Source organism: Euphorbia lathyris, chromosome 7 (genome assembly GCF_963576675.1).
Source record: "Euphorbia lathyris chromosome 7, ddEupLath1.1, whole genome shotgun sequence".
NCBI lineage: Eukaryota > Viridiplantae > Streptophyta > Magnoliopsida > Malpighiales > Euphorbiaceae > Euphorbia > Euphorbia lathyris.
The window spans coordinates 78,125,133-78,134,953 of NC_088916.1; the positions used below are offsets into that span (position 1 = coordinate 78,125,133).

General features: G+C 32.1%; 1 long non-coding RNA gene across 1 annotated transcript; it reads right to left on the reverse strand.

Annotated features, from left to right (window-relative positions):
- Nucleotides 1–5,772: 5,772 nt before the first annotated feature.
- LOC136201084 (uncharacterized) lies at nt 5,773–9,271 on the reverse strand. Its single transcript, XR_010673676.1, has 4 exons — nt 8,728–9,271; nt 8,542–8,624; nt 8,002–8,346; nt 5,773–6,199 (listed from the first exon to the last, which is right to left on the reverse strand). It is a non-coding gene; the product is annotated as an uncharacterized lncRNA (long non-coding RNA).
- Between the last annotated feature and the right edge of the window lie 550 nt (nt 9,272–9,821).

Genomic DNA, 9,821 nt, shown 5'->3' on the forward strand with positions numbered 1-9,821 from the left:
ATGTTGGGAAAATGTATTTTAAAGAAAAGAAATAAAACATTTTTCTGTTGGAACAAATGGTATACTAATTTGGAACAATGTAAGTAGGATAAAAAATATACCCAGAAAATTATCAAAAAATTCCAAAACATGTAAAACATCATTTTAAAAAACTTTAATTCTTGGCTCAAAGCGAGATTCCTTACATTTTTGACTCAATAAATTGTTGAAGCATGTAAAATGGATAAAATTAAGGAAAACGTTTTATTGGGACTAAACCGTAAGAAATCATGCTTCGATCCAAGAATTAAAGTTTCTTAGAATAATGTTTTACATATTCTGGAATTTTTTGAGAATTTTCTGGATACTTTTTTTCTCGCTAGAAAACGCCCACCCGGATTCCGTTCACCGGAACTTTTTTACTTCAGCTTCAGGGATCTTAAAATGACTACCTAATTTAAACGAGTCTAATAGTATAAAAAATTTCGAAAAAAGAGGATAGAAATTTCGGAAAAATGTATTTTAAAGAAAATAAATAAAACAATTTTCTGTTGGAACAATATAAGTATTATGTTGGAACAAATGGTAGACTGATTTGGAACGATGTAAGTAGGATAAAAAACGTACCCAGAAAATTATCAAAAAATTCCAAAACATGTAAAACATTATTTTAAGAAACTTTAATTTTTGGCTAAAAGCGAGATTCCTTACAGTTTTGACCCAACAAATTGTTGAAGCATGTAAAATGGATAAAATTAAGGAAAACGTTTTATTGGAACTAAACCGTAAGAAAACTCATTTCGACCCAAGAATTAAAGTTTCTTAGAATAATATTTTACATTTTTTGGAATTTTTTAAGAATTTTCTGGGCACTTTTTTCTCGCTGGAAAACGCCCACCCGGATTCCGTTGACCAAATTTTTTTTTTACTTGAGCTTCGTGGATCTTAAAATGACCGTCTAATTAAAATGAGTCCAACGGTATAAAATTTTTTGGAAAATGAAGTTGGAAAATTTGGGAAAATGCATTTTAAATAAAAAAAATAAAAAAATTTCTCTTTTCTTTTATTTCCAAATTTGCCACCTCCTTTTGGTTAATTACAAAATTAGTCCTTACCACACAATAAGACTTGTCACACCATAAGAAATGTGTCACATCTGATCACATCCCTATATATATATATATATATATAATTTAATCAAGTATAATTTAATAGGTACTAATCTCACCTCCACCATCGATTCGGTGGTGATTTTTTATCATTAGAAAAAACCACAAGTATTTCCTTTAGAAATGACGACCTTTTCTTTCTCAAAATTGACAGGCCGACCTGTCCTTAACTTCATCAACAAGCATCTCCATGCTCTTAGTTAGAAGCACAACTGAATCATCCAAAATGGAGGCCATCTCCCACGGTAAACCTATCAACCTATGATGCACGGAAACAAAAACAAGAAATGAAACCGAAATAGAAATGGATACTGGGAAATGTTATTTCTAAAAAAAATTAGCTAGGAAACGGTAATGCAAACCGAAAAGAAATGGAAACTGACACAAAACGTGGAAACGCTAATGAAGAAGAGTTACATGAGGATGTTCTGCATTCTAAACACTATGTTTGTTCCACAATCGATGAACTCGAAAAGCTTCGACATCCTCTCTTTGCTGCTGAACAAAGTCCTCGAGCATGGTGAGGAGCTTAATTAAGCATTTTTTTGGTTTATGGACCGAATTTCCAAGGAGGATTCGTTATTTGCTTAATCAAGTAGTTTTTTGGTTTCTAGGTCGAGTTTTTACAGAATTTATTATCAGCCTTGTGAGAAGCTTTTTGGTTCGTGGGTCGAGGTTTCCAGGATTTATATCTACCTTGTGAGAAGCTTTTTATGGTTTCTGAGTCGAGTTTCCCAGAATTTATTCTCTTTCATGAGAAGCTAAATGTGTAAATATGCATTAAGCCTAAATCATTTTTTCAATTTATATTGGAGTTGATGGGCAACTTGGAGATATCTTCATTAAAGCATTAAATAGGGTTAATGTAAACTATATTTGTAACAAGCTAGGAATGATAAATATCTATGCTCTAGCTTGAGAGGGGGTGGTACAATGTGAATAGATATAATAGTCATAGTCAATAGTCAATAGTCAATATGTGTAAATTTATTAGCTTTCATAGTTTTGATTTTTACCTTTTATATAAATACCTATAGCTGATCAGTAATAAATTATAAAAAGATATTTTTTTTAATCTCTTTATTCTTCTTTACATGAAGAAAATGAAAAAATTAGGGATTTAAGAAATAAAATGAAGAAATGGGAAGTGGGAAGTGGGTAATGGTGAAATAAGGCTTTTATAGTGGATGGAGGCTGAAAATTTGTTCAGAGGGAGAATATGGAAAGGTGGGTAAGAGTAATAGGGAGTAATGGAGAGTTATAAAGGAAAGAACACAACCGATGTATTTATACAGGGACCGCTCCTCGTCGAGCAACCCTTGTAATTAAGTCACTAGTCGATGAGCTGGGAAAGGTTACTCGTTGAGCAACATTCTTTGGTTTTTCAGAAGCAGATGAGCAACATTTTCCTCGATGAGCTACACTTTGCTCAGTGAGTAGTTTGTGCTTCCTCAACGAGCAAGACTTAATTCAAGCAGAATAATATAAAATGCTATATGTTCAAGTTAACGGGAAAATGACAAGTCTTAGAGCATCTCCAACACTAACTAGCTATTTGGCTCTCTAAAATAATATAAAATATTAGTTTAGTCAAATTTAGCTACCCAAATTTATGTTTTGCTCCAACCATACTAGCTATTTGACTCTATATTTGATTATTTTATCATTAAAAGTGATTAAATTTAAAGAAAAAGTAGAAAAAAGATACAAAGGGAAAAGAGAAAGAATGAATAAAAAATAAAAATAGCTAGCCAAAGAGACTAACCAAATTTAGCTAGTGAAAATGGCTAGCTATTTATTTTAGAGAGACATATCACTTTGTTGGAGTGGTCACTCTCTAAATGGCTAGCTAAATTTGACAATTTAGAAAGTCATGTCACCCTATTGGAGATGCTCTTACCAAAAATCAAACAATAATGAGATATACCTATTGGTATTTTGAATGCGGCCCTATAGGCCCACAATGCATCATCTAGTTTCATGGAGCAATTGAAGGTTTTTTCAAGAATGATTTTCAACTCTCTATTAGAAATTTCTACTTGTCCACTTGTTATGGACGATAAAGGGTTGCTACTTTGTGGGAAACACTATTTTTTTACAACAAAGCATCATATTTTCTATTGCAAAAATGTGTTCCTCTGTCACTAATAATTACTTTAGGAGCGTCGAAGTGAGTAAAAATATTCTTTTTCAATATATTGATTATTAAAGGACTTAGAAAGTCTCATAAAATTAGTCCCTCACACATTAAATATCTCACAAGTCAAAATAGAATTGAGAGGCATTTCATAGCAGCAAGAAATATTTCTCGTTCTTTGGCAGCTATCACAAGTACGGACAAATTGAAAAGCATCTTTGAAAAGCGTGGACCAATAGAAACCACTCTATAATACCTTAGCGGCCATATGATCAGGCCCATGATGTCCTCTCAGATCCTTAGAGTGACAAAATTATAGAATGAATTGAGCTTCATCTTAAGGTATACATTTCTGATTATGTTATCACCGCATATCTTGAATAGGTAAGGATCTTCCCACAAATATTGTTTCACATCACGAAAAAAATTTCATTTCTGTTGATATATAACATTCATAGGTAAAATTCAACCTCCAAGATAATTAACAAAATCAACAAATATGTGTTTGAGTAATGGATCGAGAAAAGACTTGCTCATCCGAAATTTTTTCTAAAATTTCACTTTCAAATGATACTTTCTCTTTATTTTTTAGACGAGAAAGATGGTCGGCAACTAAGTTCTCTACTTCTTTTGTATCGAATTTAAATGTCAAATTCATGAAGAATGAGAATCCAGCTAATCAAGTGAGGCTCTGACATCCTATTTAGCTAGTAAATACTTCAAAGCAAAATAGTAAGTATAAATAATGGTTAATTACAAATAACTACCTTGTGGTTTGGTCGATTTGCGAGGTGGTACCTGTGGTATTTTTTTTTTCAAACACAACCTTGTGGTTGTCACCGTTAGCAAAATCAAGGCAAATTGATGGATTCTGTTAAGTTGCTGATGTGGCATAGGGGCATTATGGGAAAACGAATTTTTTATTTTTTTTTCTTTCTCTCTCCTCCTCTCTTCTTCTTCTTCCATTGTTCGTCCTCCTCCTCCTTTCTCTTCTTCTTCTTACTCTTGAATTCTGAAAAATTCAGAATGTCTGGAAATTCCAGAGGTTCTGAAATTCCAGACATTGAAGAACGTCTCGAATTTCCAGATGTGAACTTCACGTCTGGAAATTTCAGACGTGATGAACGTCTGAATAATCCAGATGTTCAAGAAGAAGAAGAACAAGAAGAAGAAGAGAATTTTCTTTCCGAAATTGCCGAAAAAAGTCAAAAAAATTCTTTCCGAAATTGCCCCTGTGATTTAACAGAATTTTTGCCATTTCTTTGATTTTGCTAACGGTGATAACCTTGAGGTTGTGTTTGCAAAAAAAAAATACCACAGGTACCACATCGCAAATCGGCAAAACCACATGGTACTTTTTTTTATAATTAACACTATAAACAATTACTTTTGAAATCACAAGATAAGTGCTCACAAGATAAGAACAGGGCTTGTAAACATGTCTAGTATATGGAGATGTTAACATTTTATTGATCGAAGTATAATTTAGGAAAAAGTACGAAAAAAGTACTTGTGGTTTGCCCAATTTGCAAATAGAAGCATGTAGTTTAAAAGTTTACAAATAGAAGTTTGTGGTATGTTTTATTTACAAAACAAAGTATTACGATTATATAGTTAAGTTCTTATTACAACTAAATGCATTTTTATCTTACGAAAAATTATTCTTACATATGGACAAAACACAACCGTCCTTAGAACAACTCCCTAAATCGAAACAATAAATTATATAATGGACATTTTAAGTTTTTTATTCATTTTACAGTTTATAAAATAAATTGATATTTACGTTCCTTTTATACAGTTGCAATTTGATTTTAGACTCTACGTTATGTCGATATATAAATGTAACTAAAAAAATAAAAAATGTGCTTGATTGTCATCAAAACTTAACATTATAATCACTACACCATAGATGGTCTGTTGCAACACCGAACAAGTGTTGACTAAAGTCATTATTGTGTTGCTATTAACATTTAGGCAACATTTTTTGCCAAAAAAATGAGTTGCATTTTTGCACGTTGCCAAAGATGCCATTTGCAACATTTTTTCACATTTTTAACAACATCGATACAAGTGTTGCTGATCGTATCTGTGGCAACATTTTCCTACCCTATGGCAACTAAAATGAAATTGTTGCCTATATCATAGACCAGATAACACTATTATCGAATAAAATTATAAGCAACACTTTTAAACTTTGTTGCAACATGTTTTTTTTTTGCAACATTATTTTTTTGGTACAACCCTTTTTATATAGAATTGCAACACTTTTTAATTTAACATTTTTGTTTTCAAACAATTCTTTCATATTATGTTCATATCAGCACTTTTTCTTTGACAATTTAATAGTTTTTTAATATAACACCATAATATAATAGCAATTTTTGAATTTAAATAATAACATAAAAGAAATCCTTAATTTGAATTAAGAAACCATAATAGGTCAATATGTTAACTGAAATTTAAAATTCTCACATGATCCAAAAATACATAATAAAAAAATTTAATAAAGTCATAATATAACATATCCTTCAAACTCCTTAGAAAAGACCGTAGCATTCTCATATTCACTTGAAATGCCACCATAGTCACCATATATATGTTGAGATTGGAATTAACTTCTACCAAACGTCAAACTCTTCCTCACTTTTTGATCCACTTATTTCATTTTCTCCTCCATTTCTCTTTGCAATTGGTTTTCTTTATCTTTGTTAATCCCTCTACATAGGCATAAAAAACATTAGGCATAAAAAACTAATGAGAAATATCACAGCTTACTTGTCAATTTCGTTATCATAGATTTGATTGATGTCAACTATATAACCATTTCCCATAATAGAGCAAAAAGGCCTTCAACACCAACAATCACTTTATTAGGCTTGAGCTCTCGATTAATGCTTTAGCTACCAAAGAACTGCCAACAGAGATAAATGATTGAATTATGTTAAAGCAATTTGTGGTCAGTTCACCAAAAGCATACACCCAACTTAGGTTGAAACCTAGAGCTGTTCCACGAATCTTATGGGGTATTAAGAATCTCCAGCATGCATCTTTGAAACCAGAGAGTTTCTTAAGCACTGGTTGAGATCAAGCAGCTCCAATTTTACTACAGGCCTAACAGAAGCCAGTTTTACATTAATGCTATCTCACAGGCCACACAAACCAAAGTTCTACAAGTGTTTTTTTTTTTCTGAAGTCCTAAATAAACTATTATTGCATAAGGTTTCATGTTAAATTGAGATTAAGAATGCAACAAGCAGCCAACATTCTCAACCATATCGAAATCAAACAATTTCCTATCACATATTTAATAAACATTAGTGCTCAATTCACAATATAAGTACCGTGAACTCAAATAGGCGTGTCAAAATAGGCCCTCTATTATGAACTTTGCAAATGCCTTTGGATCATCTGCCAATCCTAATGGTCTTCGGATCAGCAAAGAAACCATCAGTGTCCAAGTCATAGTCACCAGGGAACTCACTAGTCAACAACTTGACTTAAGAAAATCCAAGCACACAAAGCATGAAGAAAAAACAGAGATAATGGGCATAATGTTTGTCCTAAACATATTTACTGAAAGAAGTTGTTGTTCATGTGAATGACAACCTATTTATCTTAAACCTATTCGTTTAGACCTACAACAACTACCATTTTCATTTTTCTTCCAAAAATAATAGCAAAAAAAAAGGGTAATTAATTTATTAGTCCCCATATTTTGACAAAACACACTGTTTAGTCCCTGTATTTTAAAAAACACATGATAAAGTCCCTAACCTTTTTCTTGATGAACTGTTTAGTCCCTAACTTTTTTTATCAGTGAACTGTTTAGTCCCTGCCATTAGACTCTCATGAAGATTTTGTTAGTCAATTTGGATTTGCGTTCTTCTTTTCATTTGCTTTAAACTTTAATGCATCTGAAATCAACTTTGAGTGTTCTTCTTCTTGATTTTCTTCTTAATCGTTCAAATTCGTAAGCATTGTGTATTTTCTTTTTCTTGTTCTCCATACAAATAGCTTCTTCTTTTAAATTGAATTTCCCCTTCTAAAGTTTGAAGGTAAATAGTAAAGGGTAATTTAGTCATTTATGAAGTCATAAACGGTAAAAAATCTAACAAATAGACGGAAGGACTAAACAGTTCATTGAGAAAAAAGTTAGGGACCTTACCATGTGTTTTTGAAAATACAGGGACTAAACAGTGTGTTTTGTCAAAATATAGGGACTAATAAATTAATTACCAAAAAAAAAAAAAAGAAGTAAAGACAACTATGTCTAAACTCTATCTAGTAGTGCTTGTAAGCCTGCTCAAGAGAAGACCCTAATAGATTTTACAGTCCAAACAGAGTAACCATTATAGATAATAGAAAGAAAAGGAATAGCCTAATTCATGCTTATTTATTACTGAACAACATCAACACAAATATAGAGAGAATATCCCATTTCTCTTCCAGCATACCAATTCACAAAACAATTGTTTTATCAAAAAAAAAAAAAAAACTAAGGCAGGCAAGAGGCAATATATTTACAGGAATCGCGAAAAGGGAACTTGCATTTCCAATGTATATCATATACAAGGACTTCTGCCACATTATCAGAGCTATTTATAGTTGAATTTCCTACAAAACTTAATAAAAATAAGCATATATGACAATGACCACCAATTCATACGCTCATACAACTTAAGCATACATGATCTTTAGCTTTTAAATACTTACAAGCTTATATGGACTACGAACTGCAGTCTTTTAAGCATCACGTTTGTCTTCACCTTGTTGATCACTTGGTACTTCATGCTGAGGCATGTTGTACTTTTCTTTTCACGGAGCTATTTAATCGGGATTAAATCTCCTGTCTCAGAAAAAAAGGGAAACATAGAAATGATCAAATCTGAATATGCAACAATCCAGCTTTTATTACCTCCAATGCAGTTGACTTTCATCATTAATACTCCTTAAATCCTCTATCAAGTCTCTAAAGTCTTCAAGTTGAAAATCAATGTCAGACAATTTATGTTTGAAGATATCATTTTCTTTGCTCTGATTAAGGAAATCTTGGAGAACCTGAAAAGCACAAATGGCTATAAGAAATCACAAGAAGCTATGTGTATGTTTCCACTTAAAGAAGAGTAGGATTCTATCATTAAGTATATGAGGAGCAATGAAATCATTTTAGGCTTTTCAAGCTCAATTACTCGGCCATGGCAATGACCAATTATGCAATAAGATTATTTTTGTTGTTTGAGTTGACAAATGTACTTTTATTGTCTTTTGCTAAAGCCTTATATTTTGCTCTCTTCTTGCACAGGGTGGAAAACCTATTCTTCACAGCATTATCGGTTCTGCATAAGAAGAACATTTAAAACAGAGATAAGGAAAACACATAATCTAAAGCATACTTCTTATGATATTAAAATATTAAAATAGGGAGAGAGACATCTATACCTGCCAGAAACAACTTTTGCTATTTCTGTCCATCTGTTACCAAATATTTTTTGAGCCTGCAGACCACCTCAAGTTATCAGATTTGCAACCACATTCAATGATGGGATAACTCAATCAAACTTGAACTGTGATAGTTATTTCTGATGAATCATTAAATCTCCTACTGTATCTGTCCCAGAAAAAAAAGGAAACACAAGAATGATCAAATATGCCCTGCTCATGGTTAAGTGCAGCCTAAAAGTTAACCCATGTAATAGGAATTTTTCAGTCTTTTTTATTTAAGCTCACCAGATATGATCGGATAGAACCCTGAGGTTACTTTTCAACCTATGCAGTTTCCATCCATGAAGTTGACTCAGAGGATATTGATTACACAAACTACAGCACGATAGCCTGAGATCGCAATACTGCCCTCGGAAATTAGAACATGTAGAGGATAGAAAAGTGGCAAAAAAGAGATGCACGAACTTCATATTTTATTCTTCATGTACTATTTTAATTCATGGACCAATCTAGGCCCTCCTATTATTTTTGTATGATTTAAATGTGCAAACTAAGAATAAATGCAATAACAGACAACATTTTCATCCAATCCTAGAGATTAATTTCAACTTATTGGAAAGAAGAATATATATATGGAATTTTTGGAGTTGATAATGAAGGGATACATTAACCAATTAAGCTATTCAAGTGAAAAAAGAGTCAACATAGAGATATTGGGGTTTGTTATGAGTGTAAGCTCTATGTTCTCCAATGGCTCATGGAAACCAAAAGAATGTAGCATAAATTATCCTAAATGGCTGAATCAAAATATCTATATAGAGATGTGCTATCATGGCATTGATTCATTTTACAAAAGCATAGCAAAAAAAACTAGACCTCATATAGGAAGTGAAGCTGCAATAAATGAAACAATATATGAAACAATGTAAGCATGCTTTGCCAAAGACCTTGTGCATCATTTTTTCTCCTAAATGAAATGCATATTGTGGCTTTTCATATGAGAGCTTTCACTGACACAGCTAGAGACTCTACCCCCTGCTTGGAAATTTTATCCCAAAATTGAGCTCCTACAGCATAATTATCATTCTCAA